A 26,081-nucleotide genomic window follows, 5' to 3' on the forward strand; every position below is an offset into this window, starting at 1 on the left:
TTTTTAAACATCTTTATTGGAGTATAATTGCTTTACAATGATGTGTTAGTTTCTGCTTTATAGCAAAGTGAATCAGCTATACATATACATATATCCCCATATCTCTTCCCTCTTGCGTCTCCCTCCCTCCCACCCTCCCTATACCACCCCTCTAGGTGATCACAAAGCACCGAGCTGATCTCCCTGTGCTATGCGGCTGCTTCCCACTAGCTATCGGTTTTACACTTGGTAGTGTATATATGTACATGCCACTCTCTCACTTTGTCCCAGCTTACCCTTCCCCCTCCCCCTCCCCATGTCCTCAAGTCCATTCTCCTGTAGGTCTGCGTCTTTATTGCCATCCTGCCCCTAGGTTCTTCATGACCTTTTTCTTTTTTTTTTAGATTCCATATATATGTGTTAGCATACGGTATTTGTTTTTCTCTTTCTGACTTACTTCACTCTGTATGACAGCCTCTAGGTCCATCCACCTCACTACGAATAACTCAATTTCGTATCTTTTTATGGCTGAGTAATATTCCATTGTATATATGTGCCACATCTTCTTTATCCATTCATCTGTCAATAGACAACTTAGGTGCTTCCATGTCCTGGCTATTGTAAATAGAGCTGAGACAAAGATGTCACAAAGAAGGAAAACTACAGGCCAATATCACTGATGAACATAGATGCAAAAATCCTCAACAAAATACTAGCAAACAGAATCCAATAGCACATTAAAAGGATCATACACCGTGATCAAGTGGGGTTTATCCCAGGAATTCAAGGATTCTTCAATATACGCAAATCAATCAATGTGATACACCATATTAACAAATTGAAGAACAAAAACCATATGATCATCTCAATAGATGCAGAAAAAGCTGTTGACAAAATTCAACACTCATGATAAAAACCCTCCAGAAAGTAGGCATAGAGGAAACTTACCTCAACATAATAAAGGCCATATATGACAAACCCACAGCAAACATCGTCCTCAATGGTGAAAAACTGAAACCATTTCCACTAAGATCAGGAACAAGACAAGGTTGCCCACTCTCGCCACTATTATTCAACATTGTTTTGGAAGTTTTAGCCACAGCAATCAGAGAAGAAAAAGAAATAAAAGGAATCCAAATCAGAAAAGTAGAAGTAAAGCTGTCACTGTTTGCAGATGACATGATACTATACATAGAGAATCCTAAAGATGCTACCGGAAAACTACTAGAGCTAATCAATGAATTTGGTAAAGTAGCAGGATACAACATTAATGCACAGAAATCTCTTGCATTCCTGTACACTAATGATGAAAAATCTGAAAGTGAAATGAAGGAAACACTCCCATTTACCATTGCAACAGAAAGAATAAAATACCTAGGAATAAACCTACCTAAAGAGACAAAAGACCTGTATGCAGAAAACTGTAAGACACTGATGAAAGAAATTAAAGATGATACAAATAGATGGAGAGACATACCATGTTCTTGGATTGGAAGAATCAACATTGTGAAAATAACTATACTACCCAAAGCAATCTACAGATTCAATGCAATCCCTATCAAACTACCACTGGCATTTTTCACAGAACTAGAACAAAACATTTCACAATTTGGATGGAAACACAAAAGACCCCGAATAGCCAAAGCAATCTTGAGGAAGAAAAATGGAGCTGGAGGTATCAGGCTCCCTGACTTCAGACTGTAGTACAAAGCTACAATAATCAAGACAGTATGGTACTGGCACAAAAACAGAAATATAGATCAATGGAACAGGATAGAAAGACCAGAGATAACCCCATGCACGTATGGTCACCTTACTTTTGATAAAGGAGGCAAGGATATACAATGGAGAAAAGACAGCCTCTTCAATAAGTGGTGCTGGAAAAACTGGACAGCTACATGTAAAAGAATGAAATTAGAACACTCCCTAACACCATACACAAAAATAAACTCAAAATGGTGTAAAGACCTAAATGTAAGGCCAGACACTATAAAAGTCTTAGAGGAAAACATAGGCAGAACACTCTATGACATAAATCACAGCAAGATCCTTTTTGACCCACCTCCTAGAGAAATAGAAATATTCTACCTTCTGTAGGTTTTTGTTTGTTTTGGTTTTGTTTTTTTGAGCTTGCTGCGCGGCTTGTAGGATCTTAGTTCCCCAAACAGGGATTGAACCCGTGCTCTTGGCAGTGAAAACGCGGAGTCCTAACCACTGGACTGCCAGGGAATTCCCTGTAGATCCTTTTTATTAAAAAATAATCTTTTTCTGTTTAGAATCCTTAGAGCTATTCAGTAATCAAGTTAACATGTATATCAACATATTAAGGCATAACTTCTTTATATAAGGGAAAATTCCGTAAGGGAACTTTTTTTTAACTTTTATTTTAGATTTTAGCTTAAGTTTCAGGTAGCAGATACTTGTTCATTAATTTACTACTTATTTATTGAGGCCCTCCCATATGTCAGCCAATGGGAATTGGAGGATGAATGACACTACGTGGTTCCTGCCCTTAAGAAGCTAGTGCAGTCAGGAAGAGAGGCCTATTGCACGTTCTAGCACACCTAAGCTCTGGTGCAGCAGCGTGTGGCCAGTGGAGTGTAAGAGGTCACCCTCTGGCCTCATAAGATCTCTTAGGATAGACGAGCCCAAAATAAATTAATTCACCTATTTCCAAAGAGGTAGCAACTATTTTATAATATATATCCTACTTCCTTCTTCCAGAGATTTTTACCATTTACCTTGTAATCAGTGTATCTTCAATGATACATTTTTTTTCCATGTCTGGGTTTTTACTAGAGCTCTTACTCTGCTTACTATGCTCTGTGTCGCATATATTACCTTATGGAGTGCCTTACACAGTCTTGGAGCTCAATGACTATTTGTTGAATGAATGAGTATTTACCTCTGTGTATGGAAGATATAGGAAGAAATTGGAGCTTTTGTTCAGCCCTGTCATGAGCTGGGTGTTACCTAAAGGAAGTGATTATCACCAGAAGGCACTCCATGGCAGCACTTGGCGAGGAAGGTGTCTTCAGGGACCAGGAATGAGCTATCATGATATGCCTATGGGACTGAAATCAGAGCAACAAAATGATTTTGTGTGTAGAGCTGTTAGCGTACTGAGGACAGAGTTCAGAGAAAAGCAGCTTACAGCAGCTCAGACCCCAGGTGGGATTTACCTCTGTTCCTTTCCATACAGTATATATAGCATCTGCAATTTGGCCATGGGAATAAATTAGCTTCAGTCACCATCTAGGCCAGGGCAGCTCCAAGGCCCTGGGGTCAGGAGGTCAGCCTGGTTTGGTTGTATTACCGGCAAAAATGTTTAGAGGCTCTGAACTACCAAGTTAATAATAGTTGCTAGTTAAATAGTTCTACATATCTTCCCTCCTTTTCTTTTTTTGTCAAAACATTTTGGAAACTGTTAAGCAAACCCAGTTTATAAATGAGAGAGATTTCTAAAGCTGGGTGATGGGCACATGAGTGTTCATTTTATTATTATTCTTTATACTTTACATATAAATTATATATTCTTCTATTTTTAGAACATTTCTTGTGATAGAAAACACACAGGATAGGAAAAAATCTTTTAAACTTAATGTCATACGAAAAAAGCAAGACGAGAATACACACTGTATGATTACATTTATATAACAATCAGAAACAGGATAAACTAAACTGTTTATTTAGGTGCCCATACTAACTAGGTAAAATGATAAAAAAAGAAGGAAGAAGTGGTTAACATAAAGTAATAGGCTTAATCACCTCTAGACAAAGGGTATATGAGGAGCATCTTGGCTGTTAGCAATGTTCAGTTTCTTCAGCACAGTGATGATTACACATGTATTCACTTTGTGATTATTAGTTAAAATTTAAGTTTATGATTTATAAATTTTATCTCTGCAAGCTGTATTTCACAACACAAAAGTTTAAAACACTTGAGAAAAATAAACTTAGTGCAACAAAAGGAGAGAGAGAGAAGGAATTTTCATTCTTAATCACTCATTTAGGCCTCTCATTCTTTATACAATTAGGAAGCTGCCCCTTGCTCAGCTTTTAGATGATGTTTGATTTTGATCTTACACAGTCAGGTCTGTGTATATTATAATGTGACCTGTTCAGAAGATGAATGTGGTAGATAATGCAGAGCATTGATATTGATGCTTAGAATAGAACTTGGATAACATTTTTTGATACAGTAGTAGTAATATTAAATAAATATCACTATTAATATATTACACGAAGCTTGAGATATTACTATACATTTATTATCATTTTTAATTATTATATTTGATATTATCACATATTTATTATCAAACTAAAAATGACATTGAGTTTTACATATTTCAAATGTTAAAGTTTTTCAAGCATTAATCAAAAAGAGAGACTAGACACAGTCTTTGTTACATGGTTTTTAATCTGAAAAATCTCGCAATTGCAGTTAATTAATCCTCACTCATACCAAATAGCTATTATTAAAAGTAGAACTTATTGAATAAATTTATATGTATGTGATAAAAAATTAAAGCTTTTCAGTAAGAATTTGTATGAACTGAAACAGTGTATCTATATATAGGTATTATTTATAACAGTTTAACTGTAATTGACATGTCCAAGGAGTACCTGAGGCTCTGATTTCGCCCCTTTTCTTTAATACCTTTGTGCTTGGTTCACTTATAAAAGATCTTTATGTTCAAAAAAAAAAGACACAAAAAGAGGGAAGGAAAAAGTCACTAACGTGGCTTATCAGCTTGATCTGTGGAATTATCAACAGGAAATATAAACAGATTATTCTTAGCAATGATCTTGCTTACAAAAGACTTGTGTGGGCTTTGTGAAGAAGTAGTCGCCTACATACATCCCGTGACCTGACCATTTGTCAGATTGCTACAAAGCATTTGCTTGGTAAGATTTTTTGTTGTTATTATGTGAAAATGAATATTGCAATATGTCTGAAGGAAAGAAGGAAAATATCATACTCAACCAGTTGCTGTTTCCTGCACTTGTGACACTGAACATACTTCTCTCAAGCCTCCGGTAGGAAGGAGAGCATGCTCAGCATCCAGGGTGCACAGGTGCCGATGGTTAAAATTGCATTCCTGTAATGGACCTACTCAGGATTGGTATGGTGGTGTCATTGTGGGGTGCCTGTACTAGTTAGAATGGTGAAGCTTTGGATGGGCAAATAGAACTGAGCAGTTCTGTACTTTAGTGCTGATCACCACCTGTGTGGAGAAGTCTCTGTATCCCCCAACTTTTATCCCTTTCTCTACCAGCTTTGCCAGATGTTTTCCAGAGTCTGAATGTATGATGGTCATAACCACATCATCTCATAAGATACTCTTCCCCCCATCCCTTTTACCCTTGGTGTGAACAAATCTCTTTTTCCTTTAGCTCAGCTGGAGCAGGTATGCATACAGGGGACATAGGTTGAACTCCCAAAGGAACAAGGGTTGAGCCCTGCAGTTTCTCCTTGCAAAAGCATTCTGGACTGGTGATGGCACAGCCCTGTAGTGGAGCAGTTCTGGTCTTTGCAGTCATTCAGGGATCAAGGTTCCTAACATCTGGAACAGCGTTGTCCAATAGAAATATAATGTGAGCCACAAATGTGAATCATGTATGTGATTTTAAATTTTCTAGTAGCCACATTTAAAAAATAGGCAAAATAAATTTTAATAATATTATTTTATTTAACCCAGTTTGTCCAAAATATTATTCTAACATGCAATCATTATAAAAATTATTAATAAGCTATTTAAAACTTTTTTATACTAAGTCTTCAAAATCCGGCATGTATTTTATATTTACAGTACATCTCAATTTGGAGTAGCCACATTTCAAGTGCTACCATATTGGACAGTGCAGTTCTTGAGACTCTGCCATTTTTCTATGACCTCAGATTTCTCCACTGGATCTTTTGAATCCAGCCAGAAGACAAGGAAGAGAGAGTTTCTAGAGTATCCCAAAGGAGGTTTTGGGGATTAGGCCTGGCAACAAAGTATCACTTCCACCCACATTCCATTGGCCAGTACTCAGTCATATGACCCCACCTAACTCCCTGGGGCACCTGGGAAATTAGCCCTGTGCCCAAAAGGAAAAGGGAATGGGTTTAGTGAGCATATAGCAGAGTCTCTACCATAGCAAATAGGGTATTATTACCCACATTTTACAAATCAGGAAACTGATGTCCAAGCAGACTAAATGATGGGCTAGTTAATGAGAAAATAAAGTAGAATGCAGGTCCCTAGAGTGATGTCTTCAATCAGACTGCCCAACCTTCGTTTATTTATCCCTCAACCTACCCTTTAATTCTGTCCATGTAGATACAGTTCTTGCAGAAAACCTGATGTCTTCAATATTTTGTCTCATCAGTTCTCCTAGGCTGCTCTATGACTTAATGACAGTATCCTATTACTGCTGTTTTGGAAAATGACAGGCACCCCAGTATATGAAGCAAATATGCCTTATTACTGAATGGTTCAACTAATAGTACTATTCTGAGCACTGCATTATCATTTTGAGTGGGCCTTTTCCTTCAGCATACTGAAGTTCCTCATTCAAAGCAGAGAATTATTAAGGTCCTCATCAAGCTGTTTCAATCAATGTATAAATTGCATTTTATGTTATAATGAGCAGTCTGTTCAATTGAAGTTTTCAGCTTTTTAGAAGTGCTTAGAAGAATAGTGACAGAAGTGCTCTTAATGATGAAACTGTTGAGTTGAAGTGCTTGAATAAGCCGCTTTATTTCTTAGATGGAAGGGGATATTTTAGATGAAAAAAAGAGATAATATTCCTCAAAACAGACTAGTAGTAAAGAGTGATGGCTCTCCATGGGCTACTGATTATAGCACGAGTCCCTTAGGTAAGGTTTTATTGAAGATAATATAATTAGACCACTGATTGCCCTTTAGCTTTAAATTACCTATAGCAAACTAGTTTGGAGTTTTTGGTGTTGTCTTAGATTTTTGAATATGAAATACATTCACAGGCTTCAAAAATTTTTAGATATTAAAATATATATATTGCAAGGTCCCCCTTCCATCCTCCAATGCAGAGGGTTGGCCCTTCTGCCAAGCTTCTTCCTTCCCTACCCCAACCAGGTAGGTACTCATTCTTATCTGTTTCTTACAGATCCTTCCTGAGTTTGTATATGCATTTATAAGCAAATATGAATATATATTCTTTCTTCTGTGTTATTCTATACACACTATTCCAAACCTTGCTTTTTAAACTTAATGGAGATCTTTCTGTGTCAGAATATAGAGATCCTTTTTTTAATCACCATTCTTTTTTTTATAGCTGTGTAGTATTCTACTGGATGAATGTACCATAATTTACTTAACTAGTCACCTATTAATGGACATTTAGTCTGTTTCTGATATTTTGATATTATAAATTGTATTATAATAAATAGGCTTGAACATGAGTCATTTCACAAAAAGTGTAAATATATTAGAGACGTAAATTCTTAGAAGTAGGATTCTAAGTCAATGTGTGTATGCATTTGGAATTTGATAGAAATAGCCAAAGTGCTCTCTACAGTGGTTGCAGTAATTTACCCTCTAACCAGGAATGTATAAGAGTGTCTATTTCCTACACCTTTACTAATAGTTTGTGTTATCAAATTTTTGAATTTTTGCCTTGTAGCTGAGAAATGATATTTTGGTGTAGTTTAAATTTATATTTCTCTTACTCTGAAAAAGGTTGAGCAGCTTTTCATATGTTTAGGACCATTTGTGTTACTTTTTCTATGAACTGTGCTCATTTCCTTTGCTTATTTTTCAGTTGTATTGTTGGTCTTTTCTTTATTGATTTGTAGGAGCTCTGTGTTGATTAGGGGTATAAGCCCTGGGTTATGAGCCACAATATTTTTTTTCTAGTTTGTCATTTGTCATTGACTATGCTTAAGGTATACTTTTTCACCATTATGCAGAACCTTTCTTTTTTCATTTTAGACAAGTTTATCTTTCTTTTAATAGCTCTGGATTTTGAATCCAGAAGGGCTTACTCATTCCAAGGTTATAAGTAATTTAACTATTTTTTCCTAGTAATTTCTACATTTTTATTTCTTTACATTTAAATCTTTGATACATTTGGGATTTATTCAGGCATATGGTGGATCCAGCTTAATCTTTTTAGATATTTATTTAGTTGTTACTTTTTTCCTCACTTTTTTGAGATGCCTCATTTATCACATGCTCAAATACCCATGTGTATTTGGGTCTACTCCTGGACTTGTTTTTTCCATTTCTATGTGACAGTATTACACAGTTTTAATTACTGAGAATTTATAACATATTTTGATATTTATTAGACTAGTCTGCCCTCATTGTGTTTTTTTTAGGTTTTCTCTGGTTATTCCTGTTTATCCAGTTTTATGTTAGAATCAGACTGCCTGTTTTCAACCCCAACCTTTAACTCCTCTCCACAATAAAAAGGGCAATCTGTTGTTATTTGTATTGGGACTTGTATCACATTTATAAAATAACTTAGAAAGGGCTGATATTTAGTGATGTAGAATCCAAGGACATATTTTGTTGTTCCACTTGTTTATCTTTTTAAAAAAAAATCTTCATTAGTGTTTTAAAGTTTTCTTCATTTAGGTCTTCTACATTTTTCTTAAGTTCATTACAAAGGCACTTTATCTTCATTGTTGCTATATTGTTAATGAAATCTTCAGTTATAGCTTCCAAGAGCTTACTGTTTGCAAATATGATAGCTATTGACTTCTAGGTATTAGTTTTTTACTCTACTCACTGGTTGAATTTTCGTGTTTGTTGCAACTTTCCAAGTATGTAATCATATCATCTTTGAATAGTAGTAGGCTTACTTTCTCCTTCCCAATAGTCACTTCCCTGGTTCTGTTGGCTTTCTCCAAGTTATTTTGTGGCAAGAAACAACTCTCAGATCTTTTTTTATAAGTATAGTTGATTTACAATATTATATTAGTTTCAGGTGTATGGCATAGTGATTCAGTATTTTTACAGATTATGCTCCATTAAAAGTTATTACAAGATAATTGCTATAATTCCCTATGCTATACAGTATATCCTTGTTGCTTATCTATTTTTACATAGTAGTTGTATCTCTTAATCCCATACCCCTGATTTGCCCCTCCCCACTTCCCTTTCCCTTTTGGTAACCACTAGTTTGTTTTCTATATATGTCAGTCTGTTTCTGTTTTACATATATACTAATTTGTATTACTTATTAGATTCTACATATATGTAATATCATACAGTATTTGTCTTTCTCTGTCTGACTCATTTTACTAAGCATAATATTCTCTAGGTCCATCCATGTTGCTGCAAATGGCAGAATTTCATTCTTTTTTTTATGGTTGAGTAATAAACCACTGTATATATATACCACATCTACTTTATTCATTCATCCATTGATGGGCATTTGGGTTGCTTCCATATCTTGGCTATCGTAAATCAACTCCCAGATCTTCATGGTTTACAACAAGGTGTGAACTCACATTACATGTCCATCATTACATGTCTATCACAGACTGGGCTTCAGCTCTGTTTCATGTCTTTATCATCTGAGACCAGGCTGAAGGAGTGGCTCTTTTGGTGATATTCAGGTCTCCTGAAATCAGAAAGGAAAGAGTGATGAGAGAGTCACTCTATGGTTATTAAAATTCTAACTACTTCATTTTGGCTCACATTTCATTGGCCAAAACAAAAGTCATATGGCCAAACCTGTTATCAATGGGGTGAGGAAGTATAATCCTTTCACAGAGAAGAGCATTAACTATTAGAAATCAGTAATACAATCTACTATAACTTCTCATTTATTTTTCCAGATAAGCAGTGAACTTTGAATAATATAATCATAACTCTTAGAGTCTACTAGCCCCAAATACTTAATCTGTATAGACCTATAATTGTCATTGGTGTATCAGTTAGCTCTTGCTGCATGAGAAGCCACTCCACAATTCAGTGCCATATGGCAGCAAGCATTTATCTAGCTCATGTGTCTGTTGGTTGGCTGGTGGTGGCCACTGTAGGCCTGGCTTAGCATGGGAGGCTCTGTCATCTTCCTCAGCCAGTAGGTTAGCCAAAGCAGAGCTGAGATTAGTGTGAGGCAAGTGAGGGAATTGCCTCAGGCACAAAATTTAAGAGGGTGACAAAGAAACTTAGTAATCAAGATAAATAATATTTTAATGAAATATTTTAAATAACCAAAATCAATATAGACAAATCATGATGAACAGAATATCAAAATTTTAAATAAAGATGTGATCAATAACAATTCTGTGTCAATAACACTGATCCTGTACTTAGGAACAGTTATTGAAAAAGTATATTAATTGAGTATTATGTACAAGGCATTCTGATACATGCATAATATATATGCATATCTTATTTATGAGTTATATGTAAATATGAATTATTCCATTTAGTTGCTCAGTCATAAGGAATTTATATCAAATGTACCCATTTTCACAATCATAGTCCAATAATAGGCACAGTAGTTTGAGAATCCATTTTTTGGAATCTCCTTTAGAGACATCTGCATACTTCTTTGAAAGTCCTTAGTGGTGTCTAATTCTCAAACTTTTTATAGTAAATTTGATTTTTGAAAACAGGCAAAAGTTATTTAGGGCCAAGCGTAGGGTGAGTAAGCCGGGTTATTAAGCTGGGTATTATTGGTCAAAATAAGAAATGAATGTGAAGACGTGACATTCATTTTACTGTGCAGTTTGTGAACTTGTCTTGAAGGCTGTTCTTAAAGTGGAATTCTAGAAATTTCTATTTTAACTGTACTGTTGAAAAAGGCAGATAGCTCCACAGAGTGACGACTTTGAGAGAAAACATTACTTTTGGATGTATAAACTCTAGCATTAATCTTCCTCCATATCAATGACTTGAAGGAATGTCCTAAAGTCCTGACGAATGGAAGGGAATATAATTGTCGGAAACTTAATAGAATTATCCTAAGAACATTGAATCAGCTTTGTAGATAGAGTGTAAAACAAAAGTCATAGTTCTATTTGTTTTGCCATGGTGTAGAAAGTGAAAATAAAAATTGACTGCAAAGATTATGGTAAATGCTCTACTATGAAGATACCAGCTCCTACCACATCCACATAACCTGCACTCCCTCCTCCAACCCCTCCAGAATTTCAGTCATGCCATGGCTGTAAGATCTGGCCTTGATTTTGTGTGCATATGTGGGTATCTAGACATATGTAGATTTGTTGGCCAATAGGTGGAGATGGTCCATTCACGCATCAATAAATCTGTGAATGGATCAATTATCCAGTCCCTGATTCAGAAATACATAAAGAGACATTAGATCCCAAACTTGTGTATCAATATGTCAATAATAAATAACAGTTTTATAGCATATGTAACGGCCATATATGTATATCTCATTTTAATTCTTCAGTCTAAAGGAAGTTCCCTATCTCTTTTCCTGTGTGCATATATCATTATACACACAGCCCCCCACACATACTTCTTAGGAAGACCTTAAGGAAAAGAAAAAAAATGTCTATGCATGGTGCCTAAAAAGCAGTACTTCCCCTGAGTTATGGTATTGGTATAAGAATAGACAGTGGTGACTTGAATAAGGTAAATTAACTGTATTACAGGGTTTTGTTTGTCCTTTGGCATAATAGTAACTATAGTAAAATTTTTTGACCATCTTCTTTCCATCTTGGTCGGTATTGTGTTTATCTATCCAGTAATTGCTCATTACTTGTCAAAAATATTAATCAGTTAGGGAATCATACCATAGCAAATCTCAATTTGGGCATTTGTAGAATTACTTATAGAAAAGTAATCAGATTTGTTCCAAAATTTGTAGTCTAATGCTTTGCACAAGGCACTATTGTGAATACTAAAATAAGTAAGGCACAGTTGTTCCCCTCAAAGGTCTTTCCATCCAGTGCCGCAAAGTATAAAAAATAATCTTGCCTTGAAGGTGGAAGCCTTTTGCAGAAATTAGCAAACCAGAAACACTGGCCTTAAATTAAGTTCCACATTTAAAATAAGGAAGGGTGAAAGGAAGCATCAAGATGTAATGCCTGGGCAGCTGTGCTTATTAAGTGGCCTGCTCCAGCGTCAGAATGTATTTGGCTGGCTCAGCACATTGTGTGGTGTTTTTTCCATCTCCACCATTCTTTTCCTTCTTACACATGCAGCAAGCTACTTCACTCAGCTGTGAAATATTTCCCATTGCAAGGCAATGTATAATTAAGTGCTGGAATGAGTGGGGCAGGCACGTGCTATTCAAGATCAGAGGACTAAGAATTGAGCTTGGAAAAAAAAAAAGAATTGCGTTTGGCCTGGGGAAAGAATTGTGGAGGAGGCAGGGCTTGAACTGGGCCTTGAAAAAGATTAGATCAGGCACAGAAGCCAGACAGGAGGACAGTTTAGGCAATAGTAATGCTCTGAGCAAAAGGCAAGAGCCAGGCGAGTCAGGCTTATTTCGGGACAGTCTGAAAACTGTCTCCTCTGAAGTGAGGATCTGGGTAGGAGATGAAGCTGGCAAGGTAGACTGGGACACAGCTGACGTGGCCTGAAGGAACAAGCTGTGGCCTGCAGGCCAAAGACCTGGGTTCTACCACTGGCCAGCCATGTGTCCTTGGCAAGTCATTGAAACTTGTAAGCTTCAGTTACCTCATATGTGAAATGATGGTTTCAGACTGAAAAATCTCTACGGTAGATTCCCATTTTTAAAGTATTCTGTGATTATTTTATGGCGGTCCTTGATAAACTAGAATAAAGACTTTTGAATTTATCCTTGCATTGCAGAGACTTTAAGGTTGTTCTGAGCAAGGGAATCACATGATGAAAGGGGGAATTCATCACATAATTAAAGGGGCATGTATTGGTATTTAACTCAGTAAGGGAATTAGGGAAGGTGCCTTAGGAAAGGTGGTTAGACATATTAGAAAAAGGAAACCAGCTTGGGGGCTTTGCCAGTGGTTCAGACAGGAGCAGGGCCACTGAAATAGGAATCAAAGGAAGAGGACAGACAAGTGTCATTGCTTATTCATTCTTTATTTATCTTTAGAAACTGTACTAGGTTCTGGAGATCCAGTGATAAGTAAGACAGGAAAGGTTCCTATTCTCATGGAACTTAATATTCTACCAAAAGGAAAAATCAGCAGAATTTAGTGATTGACCAATAGGATATTTGTGCCGTTAAGAGAATGACACTCCAAGGCCAACATCCAGCTACAAAGGATTGATTCAAACAATACTCTGTTTTCATAAAATGCAATACTGTGCAGCCATAAAGAATTATGAAACATATTTATTGACATGAAAGAATATTCATGTTATGCCACTGAGTGAAAAACAGCACAAAAATAGAACACAATCTAGAAAGTTATGCACTACTTTGTATGAAGAGTAGGTTATTGGAGATTTATTTAATTATTCTTCATTCAGTGATTATTTACTTATTGAGAGCCTACTATGTGCCAGGCGTTGTTTTGGGATCTAGGGATAAATGGTAAATGAGACAGACATGGTCCCTGATTAATTTTTTTGTCTTAGCTTTTCTAACTTTTTTGCAGTAAACTTATGTTGAACAATAATTTTTTTTTTAAGTTTTAAAAAATCCTTTAATTGGCCATTTGTGTGGTATATAAGTGTATTTTATGACTCCTCCTTGGCTGTATAAGTGAAGTGCAGGTTGCGCTGTTATAAATGACAGTGTCCTGGCCTGTGTCTCATCGAGGTGCTTACACAAGAGGGGAGGTGGCTCGAGGACACCAGCCTCTTGCTTGGGCTGGATCAGGGCACTGCCTACTCGTTGGTGGCTGGAGTGGTCACAACTCCCAAACTCAGTCTGGCTCCAAGGCAGCTAGAGTCCTGCTGATGAGATGTGCAACTCTGCTGGCTTTTTATAGTCCATCTGAGGGCTGGTCATTCCAGCCTTGGTGTCAGTTTACACTTGCTGTATGTTACTTGACACTCCTTTATTCTCACTGAGGTTGCCTCTCCCGGAAATCTTTGTCATTCCATAAGCCCTAGCAGCTGACCTCCCACAGTTTGAAAAACAAGATGTATTCTGGCTACATTTAAAGGAAGTTTTAGCGTGAGTTCATGGGTCAGGACTTGGCTGTAATATCTTTGTGGGCAGAGTACCTTAAGGGGGATCTGGCACTGGTCATCACCTAGGTTCCGGGGGCCCTTGCACAAAAGGCTTTGTGTTATTTTTTCCCTCCTTCTGCCCAGCTCTTCTCCCATGACTACTGCTAACCATGTCTTTCTGCTGCAATACACTTATTGCCTCCTATTTTTAAAAGACAGGATCTTTGTGTATATGCTGAAGAACAAACAAGCAGGCAAAAAGACCACCAAATGATTATTTTTTGAAAAATATTCCATGTTCCTTATACTAAATTATAATATATAAATAAACATATGGATACATATAAAGAAAAAATTACCTACAATCCTGTTTCCCAGAGATATTTTGATACTTATTTTACATTCTACTCACATAGTTGTCAGCTTTTGTTCTGCCACTTTCATAGCCTATTTATAGATCTTAAGCTGTATCCATGTTGATATTTTCCACCTAAGACTGACCTGTTCTATAGAGAAAGAATGCTATTATAATTAGGTGCTTAGCTGCTTTTTCCAATATCAAGATGGCCTCTTTGCTCTCATCATATGATGACAGAATGTTTGTCAATTTCAGGGAAGCATCTGTTTATTTTCTCATGTCAGCCCCGGATGAAGGAAATCACTGGAGTCAAGCTGACCAGTCAGATCCTCATTCTTTGTTGCTCTGTGATGAAACCCCAGGGGCATTTTGATATAGAGGGCTCCTCAGGGTCACTGGTGATCTTGACCTTTGTACCAACCTGCGGGAGAAAGGAGGAAAAGAGGTTCCTCTGGATCAAATCTTCCTGCACATACCTTCTACCCTCTGCTTGGAGTGTGAGAACCTTCTTGATGTTTGTGTGAGCAAACCTGGAGAACAAATCCTCTATAGAGTGTAAGTAGACAAACACCATGGACAAAGTTTAATTACAGAATCCACTTTTCACTAGTTCCGGAGATAAATTTTCCTTAGGAATTTCCTTGTTGTCAATGTTCTCCCTCTGATTTCAATTCAGCCATTTCCAGTTTAGGTAGGCCTCTTTGCACCTGACTTTCTCATTTGAAACTTTGTTTCTGCTTTCCACTCAAAGTCTGAATTATTGCCAGGAAGATGTCGTGCAATTCCAAAGAAGCAGGATCTTCCATGTTTGGTTGTTCCAGGTCCTTAGTTCACTCCACTCACAGAAACCATCTACTGCCACCCTCTTGTGTTAACTATTGATAATTCCTTTATGTCTCAAATTTCCCACACCAGGTCTTTTTCTTCAGCCATCCACTTCTGGTCACACATTTTCTCCTCCTTCCATAGAGCTGAACTGAGTGCTTGAATGCAGAACTATATCATTTTAAGTGTCTTATTTATCTTTCTCCCTCCTGTCCTTTTTCAAACTTTAACAGTAAACTTTACTATTTGTAAGCCACCTTCCTCTCTCCCCCTTTTTTGGGCAAAGGTAAGATCTAAATCACGGAGAAACAATCTAAGTTACCTTATCCTTGTAAATCTCTCTTATAGTCTTTCCTTACTCTTATTTTCTGATCTCCAAGTCATTTGCCCCTTTTATTTTATTTCTTTAATTTTATTACTCATTATTAATTTACTTGTACACACCAGAATTTTCACTAGACATTCACAAGACAGTTTCTGTCTGCAATTAAATAGGGGTAGAGGGGCTTAAGAGTTAGGATACTATAGGGAGGAGCTTATTAATCATGGATTAAATGTTGAAAGGAGTAACCTGAGGTTTGGTTGGTCTTTGTGCTTGCTCAGAACTCATTTACTGGTCCTGCTTTTCCTTTTGTGTGCTTTCTGCTCCTTGTGAGATATGAATAGGATTCTGTGTGTGTAGTCAGAAAAAAGAAAGTTCTTCCTCACTAAGTTTACAGTCAAACTAAGTAAGCAGTGAGGTTAAAATGATTTTATAGGTAAAATTAATCTGGAAGTTTGGAAAGTGCATTGAAATTGAATTTATTTCTCAGTTGGTTGCTGATTTCAAAAGTAAAGTACAATGTCCTTTGAGGAGCCTGAATCAGTGTTATAAGACTATTTGAATGGATCCTTCATCTTTCATTTTGGTGTGTCATTGGGACATTAATAATGGATGGTTTCTGTACTTGGTGGTCAAATATGTTATTTTGATCCATTTTTATTTCCCAAAGGGGCCTCTGGAAAAGGGCAATGAGGGTAGATTTAAAACCACATTATTGGAATTCAGTAACTTTCATCTTGCTTTGTATGTCTAGTTCTTGCTGAAGAGTAGTTCTGATACAGAGTCAGTCAAGCATGACGGAGCAGGCAAAATACCAAAATGGATTTTCTTAACTAAGGTATAAGCTGAATTCTATGTTTTCATTTAGGCTTTGATGCTCAGCATTAAATTTTTCAGAAAATGTGCTAGATGTATGCTTTTTGCTCTTTGTGGTTCTGTGGATGAAGGGATGGGCATAGGAACAAAACAAATCCACCAGTACAAGTTATTTGCATTTATGGAAGTAAACAAAAGTTTATATAAATCGATCAGCAAAAATTGTGTATTTCAATAATTCCTAAGCAATTGTGAAGAACTGTTACTTTAGTTATGTAAAGTATACCCCCAAGGGAGCGCTGAGTTCTCTTTAGATGTCTTCACTTCTCCGGTAATTACTCAAAGGCTATAGTAGCTTGAAAGTGGAAGATTCTGAATCCTAGGATATTGAGGTCACTCCTGGAGATAAACAAGGTCTTACTTTGTCAAGTAATGGAATCTTTCCCCAGAAACATCCCTCCCTTATGGGTTTATATGAAAATATAGAAGAGGGTTAATGATCTACGCAGTCATGCTCTGGGACAAATCAATCAATCAAATTAGAAGGGAGAGAGGATAAGTAATACATACATTCTCACTCATTTCAGGTGATTAATGTCTTTCCCTCACCTGTATCTTTATATCAATTCTGTTAAACTTTAAAAAAGGCAATCAAAATGAAAACAGAGCTGAAAGTCTTAATAACCACTGATTAATGATATGTTATTTGTCTGTTAGTACTTGGCTAGTAGCACCTGGCCATCTGACATAGAGCCCTAAGAGAATGCTGATAGGATATCTGTGAATGAAGTGACAGGTCTATCCCTACACAAAAAGAATGTCAGGAGTCTGGGATCCTATTGCTCTGACATTGATCTTCTTCAGTAAATGATATTGACTCTATTGATACTGTACTCTACATATTACTTGCTCTGCATAACTGTGCATTCCTTGACATGTTGCCATAGAAACTAACTTCTTCATTGTTGTTTAATTTTTACTTTTTTTTTTCACAAAAGAAATGAATCTCTAGTGGAGAAAAACAATACATTAAAAATCATTTACAATGCTGCCACCTAGAGAATATACTATGAACAGCTTTAACATATTTTTCAGTTCTTTCCCTATGAGTATACATAACTATAATTTTTAATAGAACTCTTACATAACTTAGTTTTTCTCAGTTAACAATATATCTTGAACATCCGACACGCATATTGTAGTATCTGTGTATTTTTTCATTGTATGGAACACCACATCATGTTAAACCAATCTCCTCTCTTTTGATCTTTTTGTTGTTAGATTTTTTTCACAATTAAAAAAACAACTCTGTGATAGCATTTCAGTAGGTAAATGCATTACTGCCTTAGGAGAGTTTCCTGGAAATGAAATTATTGGGTTCATGGGAGGCAGTGCGAGTTTTTCAGAAGGTTAATTGATGACCTGCATTCCCATCTACCTTACATAAAAGGGTAGTATTGGCTTCAGAATATGGATTTGTTGTTATCTCATTCACAGGGTGTTAACCATGGCCCCTAAAATTAGTTCTTCACAGGACTCTAATCCTATGAGGTTTCATTTCCTATTCCGGACTCTCAGATGTGAGATCTAAAAACGTGTGTCTATAATGTTAGCTTCCAACAGGCATGCTGTAGGTGTTTAAATACAAATCAACAGCCAAGCTAGTTGCTGTGGATATATTTATGTGGGGGAGGAAGACATAGAAACACATCCTTAGAAGCTGTGCCATGTTCTTAGTGATCTAAATATATAAAGAGTGCATCTAAGAAAGAGGTTGACCTTTCCAAGGTCACACCATGAGTCAGCAATGAAATCCCAAATAGGACTTTCATCCTCTTAACTTCTTTCTCCCAGTATGAAGAGTATTTATGAATAGGTCAAGAGAAAGCATTTGTAGATGAACTTATAAGACCATTTATAACTTGAAATGCTCCAAAATTTCAAGAGAGTTACTAGAAAATTTCCATCTCAGGTAAATAAACCTAATTGCTAAAAATTTTGATAAATTTTTAGAAAATAAAATCTTAAGTGACTGGAATGAAGAGATAGTAGTGGGTGGTATAGGCAGATAGGAATGAGCCTCAAAGGAATATGCGTACATGCACAGGCGTGTGTGAGTGTGTGTGTGTGTGTGTGTGTGTGTGTATGTGTTTGCAGGAATGGGGGAATAGGAAAGTGGAAGAATAATGGCCTGAGTCTATCATGGTGACTAAGGAAAACACAACCAAAGGGGGTCCTCAGGACATTAACCCTGGGGTGGAAGTGTAGGGGTCTTAGCTCTCATTTTGAATGAATCATAGATCTTTCCTCCTCAGCCTGCTGGTATGGATCAGTGCTGTTATTTCAAATCTTATGGGAGGGTCACCTGCAGAACCCAGAGAGATACTTTTCAATGTCCCCAGGACTGGAACTCAGGTCTCCTGATTCCTAGTCTAGTGCTTGTTCTACTACTAGAAGGAAGTAGCAGTCATGTTACAAGGATTTTCAAAGATGCACAAAAGCTTCCGGGTAATGAAAATTCAGGCTATGTATTATGGGAGGGCTACACAAAATAAAAGAAAGAGAAAACAAAAGAAAATTTTAGAGCTTGATGGTGGTGGATGGAACACCATCCAGCTTGGTGGATGGTATTCCATCTACCACTTTATTGCAGATGAGGAAACTGAGACTCAGTGATCTATTGGGACAAGCATAACCAGGACACAACAAGACCAAGAACTAAGACCTTCTAATATTCATCCTGGTGCAGAGTAATCTAGATACATATTATGATTCATTTATTCTTTCTCATGATCATCTTACAAGCTCCTATTTCATGGTTCGTGAATTAAGTATCACTAACATCAGCATGTATTAAGAATCTATTTGCATGTGGTGCTATACTCTATAAAGCAAAATAGACAAATGCAGTGCTTGCCACACAAGAATTTTCTAAGGCAGACAGACCTCATAGAAATAGACAGAAATGACCTATAGATCACTGAACAAACAAAGCAAATATGTGAAGTGCACAACTTTGGCCATGTGAGATGGTAAATGAAGAGATCCTCACAGTCCATGGCTTCAAGAGGAGATCCATCTTCATCTCTGGATAGCCCTAAACTAATAAGTAATAAGAATCACCCTATGCTCTGTAGGTGTTATACTGGAAAGGAAAAGAAAGAGTGCTTTATCTGGCAAACCCAGCACTCAAGTTCATGTAATGGTGCAGTCTCTTTGGAATATTGTTGATTACTACTTTCATTGATTTTTGTCCTTTTGCATATTCTGTGATGATCTGCAAAGATTAGAAGGGTCTGCTGAGGCAGGAGGTCTCTTAAGGCACGCCTTCTAAAAGCAAAGTCTTTTCCCTCCTTGTAGGAAAACTAATGGTCATGTGGTTATATTTTTATTGAGGCTTTTTTTCCCTTTGAAAAGGACCTTGATTAATGTGGGAACCTACAAAACCCACAAATGTTTAAACTATGTAATATGAACAGTCATGAATGTGAGACTAGGGTATAAGTTCTGTTCTCTCAAAGACCAGTTAAAGACAAACCAAAGGTGAGCCAGCTCTCTTCTGTGGTAACAAAAGCCACCTTGACCAGATCTTTTACATGCCTATCTTAGTCATTTGCTTCAGGGCCAGTATTAATAGTAGTATTAGCATTAGTATTCTGAAACTGTCATATGTATAATGTGAGATAAAACAAATGAGTAATTATGGGATTCTCTAATTCCATCACCCCCTGTGTTCTTGAGAATCAGAATTCTTGGTGTGGAAGAAAGGAGATAGAGACGTCATATAGAAGATATTAGGTTAAAACCCTGTGGTCATGAATTTGAATTGGAAATATCAGTTATGAACTCATAAAGTATTTTTTAAAAAATATACATATCTACTAGCTCTGCTAATTAAAGAAAAAGCCTAGAAACAATCACTAACCCAGAAGTAATGAGCTTCCCTACTGTCCAGATGGTAGTCTGAAAAAACATTTCTCATTAAAGGAAACCAAGGCTTATTAGAAAAATGGCTGATGTCAAGCCTGGAAATATACAAGATGAGCAAGGAAGCTATCACAGTCTACTTAGAATAGCCAACCTGAAGTCAAATTGAAGGGGATACTACTGGCCAAAGATGGACAGTTTGCCCTTCAATAAGGCTGAGAATTGCTATGGATCAAAATCCATCGAATATGTTTAAATCCATGAGTACAACATGATATTAAAAACCAACTGGTTGGTTACCTTCTGAATGTAACAGAGAACCAATTCATTGTCTTGAAAACCAATTCATTATCTTGAAAACTGATAAAGAAAAGGAAAGAATCAAGCATATATCTTCACTTTCCTTTATGAATTATATCACTGTAACCAAATTTTCCATAAAGAGAAGCATCTTCTATTCCAGCTAGTAAATGAAAACAAATGGATAGAATATCATCATTTTACAATCCCCAATACATTAACAGTTTTAGGTACAGAGCATCAACTGTCAAAATAGTTGATAGCATCAACTATCAAAAAAGAGCAAAAACCACAGTTAAATTCCTCTTGATGAAAGAACACAATACTACTGATGGTTTAGTCAAAGACATTGTACCTTAAACTAATCAAGCCTTAGGATCCAGCTGCTAGTTTGTAGGAAGAGGACCAACACACTGACTGTTTTCACATGGCTGCAACCAACAAATCCAAATTATGGGAAACTCTGCAAGTCTAATGCCCTAGGACTTTCAACAGGTGAATTGTATGAAAAAAACCAAAAGGAATAGAGATGGACTCTGTAGATTTAAAAAGACTTACAGACATAGCAAGTGAAAATATGGGCAACAGTAAATTATAGTACCAGGCATGCATACTTGGGTGATAAAACCATAAAGAGATGCAGGAAAGTGATTGCTCTTCAAGTCAGGATAGTGATCACTTTTTTGAGGCTTGGAGGGTCTGTGATGGGGAGGGGGCACTTCTGGGGTGGCTGGCAGAGTTCTAATTTTTGACCTGGATAGTTGTTTGCCTTATCATAATTCACTAAGCTATATATTTTTATGTGTGATATTTTGTATCTGTTTTATTATATTTAAAAAGTGTAAAAAATCAGAAAAAAAAAAAGCATGTTAGAGAAACCTGCAAACCTGATGCTACCCTAGAGATTATCACAACACTGCAAGCAGTAGATAAATAAGGTTGTGGAAAATTGTGTTCTGGAACACAAAGAATGTGAATTCTCTGGTAGAGACATCTGTGTAATGTCAGTGGCAGACTGCCTTTCAAGTCGCTGGGTTTTGTTCTTAGGGTTGTGTAGCAACAGGTTTGCACGTAGCTCCTGTTTCTAGACAGATGACCCATCTCTGGCTCAGTGTTTTTCATTTGTGGTGCTTAGAACACGGGCATAATGACCACTGCATGCTTAAGAAAATGCAGATTTCTTCATCCCATCTCTCTTCAAAAGGAGCAGCCCTGGAATCTGCATGATTAACACACGATTATACTGCACACTTCAGTCTAAAAACCGCCACTGACTTCTCTGTCAATTTCTACCTGAAATCAGTTCTATAAAGATGTCCTGGGGAAAGTACAGACCTTCCGAGCGATTTCCAGATGAGCTATTGAGCGTTGAGGCCATAGCTGTGATTTTCACTAGTGAATGAACTTAGATTTTGAACCTTTATCTAGAACACTGAATATGAATGTGACTAAGCATAGCTCAGTTAGAAAAAATGGTTTTTCCAGTGTGCAATAGCAATTGTCAATTTTCCTCTTGTCTTTTTGCTCAGGATTTTTTCCCTCTCGAATAAGTCAGAGCCTGGGATTAAGAATTTAAAGTGGAATCTTCATCAGTGAACTCTCTGACGCTTTTAAAATAGCAATTTTAAACCAAAAAAATTTCAGTAATGGAAAGCAGAACAATCAACAATCCTGATTTGGATATGTCCAGGTATGGCCAGGCAGAACTTTTGATTGGTCCTTTCTCAGTTTAAGGGAAAGGAGGCTTTCAGAGTGTGGAAGCAGAAGTGTGAAGGCTTCCAAGTCTGTATTGAGCATCTTCATCTTCCTCTTTCTACAGTCTCCTTCACTCTCCCAAATCCATGTGCTTTCTTCATCACCTCTCCTAATCAAAACAGGAGATGATGTCAGTTACTTACATTTGCAGGTTGCATACTGATTAGTGTGGATATACTTGGGAGAGGAAGCTGAACTAGTACTTGCTTTTTAAGGATTTTACATTGATTTGTGAAATACAGTATTTTATCCAATTGAATCCAATTCTACAAGCATCCTTTGGACACTGCCCACATGTATGGCGGTGTCCTAGCAGTGCAGACGAGTAAGATACATTTCCTGCTTCCAGAAAGGTGCAATCTAGTGAGGGAGATGGATGAGTACCAGCTAACGATAACAGAAAAATCACTTCTGCATAAGTAATCTCATTTCAGTCCTCATACTTGCAGAATTTTAGTAATTAAAAGGATAACCACTCTTTATAATCATAAAGTTCTTCAAACTTTGGAGAGAAGTACTATGATGATCATAAAAGTCTCAGCATCCCTCCCACCAGTCTTCATCACAGTCACTCTCAATATGACAAAGAAGAAACTAGGACCATTAGAAAAGTGAAGAGGAATAGGACTTCCCTGGTGGTCCAGTGGTAAAGAGTCTGCCTTCCAATGCAGGGGACGTGGGTTTGATCCCTGGTCGGGGAACTAAGATCCCACATGCCATGGGGCAACTAAGCCCGTGCGCCACAACTACTGAGCCCATGCGCCTCAACTAGAGAGCCCACATATGGCAAACTACAGAGCCCACATGCTCTGGAGCCCGCATGCCACAACTAGAGAGAGAAAACCTGCACGCTGCAACTAGAGAGAAGTCCATGCGCTGCAACGAAGAGCCCACGTGCCACAACAAAAAGATCCCTCATGCTGCAATGAAGATCCCGCATGCCACAATGAAGACCTGTTGCAACCAAAAATAAAAATAAGTAAATAAAATAAATATTTTTAAAATACAGCTATAATTAAAAAAAAAAAAAGAAAAGTGTAGAGGAAGGGAAAAAAGAGGGGGTAGTCTACTTTTGGGGAAATAAAAATACCTTATCATAGGAACATCTATTAATCTGTCTTTTGGAGAAAGACAGATTTGAAAGTCAACTGAAGGTGACATTAATACTCTGCAATATTTTTTATATGAGGTTGCAAGTTTTAGTTCACAGGGTTCACTTGTGAGTTTTTTTAAACAAGTAACTGCTATTCCCTTGATCTGTATTTTAAAATACAAAGTACATGTATTAGGTAAGAATCTCTTTTCAGCTTTTTCTAATGAACACACACATATGGTGAGCATATGGGTAAAAGACACTTTAATCATTCATTTCTACAATTGCTAGTAAACAAAATGAGCAGTCATGATGACATGGCATTTTGCAGTAAGACTAAATTATGTACACAAAATACATCTTATATTTACTTATCTCTTGCTTACTGACTTTAGAACATAAAAACTCTTTATTTTAAATGTAATGGTATCCTCTGGATAAGATGAGGGCTCAAGGTTTTTGAAACTCTGATAGGGAAAAAGATGGAAGTGGGAGTGAGGAGACCTATCCTTTAAAAGTGGACTTTAATTCATGTTTGTTTTAGAAAAACCATCTGAATGTGTCCTGCAGTTATACAAATGTAACTCAAGAGTGTTTTGAGAGAAACAGTGAAATTATTTGGGGGAAGAGAAAGAAACATTATTTGGGTAGTAGAAGAATGCAGAAATGACTGTTGATTACTGTTTGTCCCTGTGGAGAGGCAGGTTGTAGGTACTGGAGGGATTTGCTATGTTTTCTCATTTGGGGATTGCACGTAGGGAAGCAAGAAACAAGAGAGAAGTGGGAGCGGCTGCATTTGTGGGACTTAGTGAAACTGGGGTGCCCAGTGTTGCTTTAGGACCTGGGCGAGAAAGTTGCTAGAAGGGCAGGTTTCCTTCCACACTCTCATGGAGCCCTTGGAGACTGGCAATTTGGGGCACTTTGGCAGAATGTTGATCCACAGATACTTGTAATTTCATGAGGAAACCTTCAAGATGTTTTGAGAATGGTTGGAAATGGGCATGGTGGCCTAATGATGAGGCAGCAAACAGATCCCCTCCCAGGGTCAGTTAGCAGGAGCTGGGGCAGTCATACTTAGAGTTATTAGAGTAAGCAGTCAGAGCACTCACAGGAAGGACACCCTCACTTCTATCGCACTCTGGTGAAAACTGGACATAACTGGTTAAATACATAACAGGTATCTTAAAAGCCCTGGATCTGTCTAGAAGAAATAAGATACAACTGGAAAATACATATACAACAATCTTACCCAAAAAAGACACCTCTCTCACATAAACATACAACAAAATTAAAGGAAAAATACTGACCCAACCAGCTGGAGTTTATTTGTAAACAGTCTCAGGTCCTCAGTGTTTGTATCAGCTACTAGGCAACCATAGAAGAGTCCTGTTTCAGTGACAGGCAGCAGCAGCTGCAATTTTGAGACCACAAGGTGTCATGAAGGTTGAGTGAAGTGGGCAGTTGGCAACATAATGTATTCAATGCATGTTGTGCTGTGAGTAATACTGAATGCCACAGGGGCTACTGTGCTGTATGTGAATTAAACAAGAAAATAACATCACTTTCCCACATTAATGCAGTAATACCTATGGGAAAAATTTTTATGCAACTTTTGCATATACATTGTTTCCACTGTCATTTGCTTTAATTCACTTTGAGATGGGCTCCAGATGAGCCTCATTTTCTTTTATACTTGCCAGAAACTAATGTGGAAGCTACAGAATCAGAGATGATGATAGTAGCGCCATGACCTTAAGGGCTGTGCTATTTGTCATTTCCAAGAATCTGAAGGGAATGTGTGACCCCAAATTAATTTTTACATGCATTTTACTAAGAGACTATAAACTGGCTTCCTTTTGTTTCATTAGTTTTAAAATTATCATACAGCAAAATTGTGGGGCTTTTGGTGTACTGTTCTACAAGTTTTAACCCATGTGTAGATTTCTATTACCTTCTCCATAATCAGAATTCAGAACAGTTCCATCAGCCCAAAAAACTCCCTCATGCTATCAGTCGATAGTCATGCCCTCCCCACCCCCAATCCCTGGCAACCACTGATATATTGTTCATTACTATAGTTTTGTCTTTTGAGAATGTTGTATAAATGTAATTATGCAGTGTATACCCTTTTGAGACGACCTTCTTTCACTTAGCATAATGCTTTTGAGGTTTATCCAAATTGTTGCCTGTATCAATAGTTCTTTTTTTCCCTGATTGCTGTGTATTGTATAGATGTACTGTAGTTTGTTTATCCATTTATCCACTGAAGGACATTTAGGTTTTGGTTTTTATGAATAGAGCATCTTTTCATTTTTGTGTGTACCTGAGTTATCATTTCTCTAGGATAAACACCCAGGAGTGGGATTGCTGGGTCAGATTGTAAGTGTATGTCTAACTTCATAAGAAACTGCTAAACTGTTTTCAAGTATGACTGTACCATTTTGCATTCTCATCATCAGTGTAGGAGAGTTCCAACGGCTCTGGAACTCCTCAGCACTTTGTATTGTCAGTAATTTTTTATTCTAATCATTCTAATAAGTATATACTGGTATCTCACTATGGTTTTAATTTGCATTTCCCTAATGGCTAATGAGGCTGAAGATTGTTTCATGTGTTTATTTACCATCATTATATCCACTTAGG

General features: G+C 37.0%; 1 protein-coding gene across 9 annotated transcripts in view; it reads left to right on the top strand.

Moving 5' to 3' along the window:
- AKAP6 (A-kinase anchoring protein 6) overlaps positions 1-26,081 on the top strand; it is a 570,108-nt gene that overhangs the window by 269,233 nt on the left and 274,794 nt on the right. The window lies entirely within an intron of this gene.

This window comes from Eubalaena glacialis, chromosome 2 (assembly GCF_028564815.1).
Source record: "Eubalaena glacialis isolate mEubGla1 chromosome 2, mEubGla1.1.hap2.+ XY, whole genome shotgun sequence".
NCBI classification, from domain to species: domain Eukaryota; kingdom Metazoa; phylum Chordata; class Mammalia; order Artiodactyla; family Balaenidae; genus Eubalaena; species Eubalaena glacialis.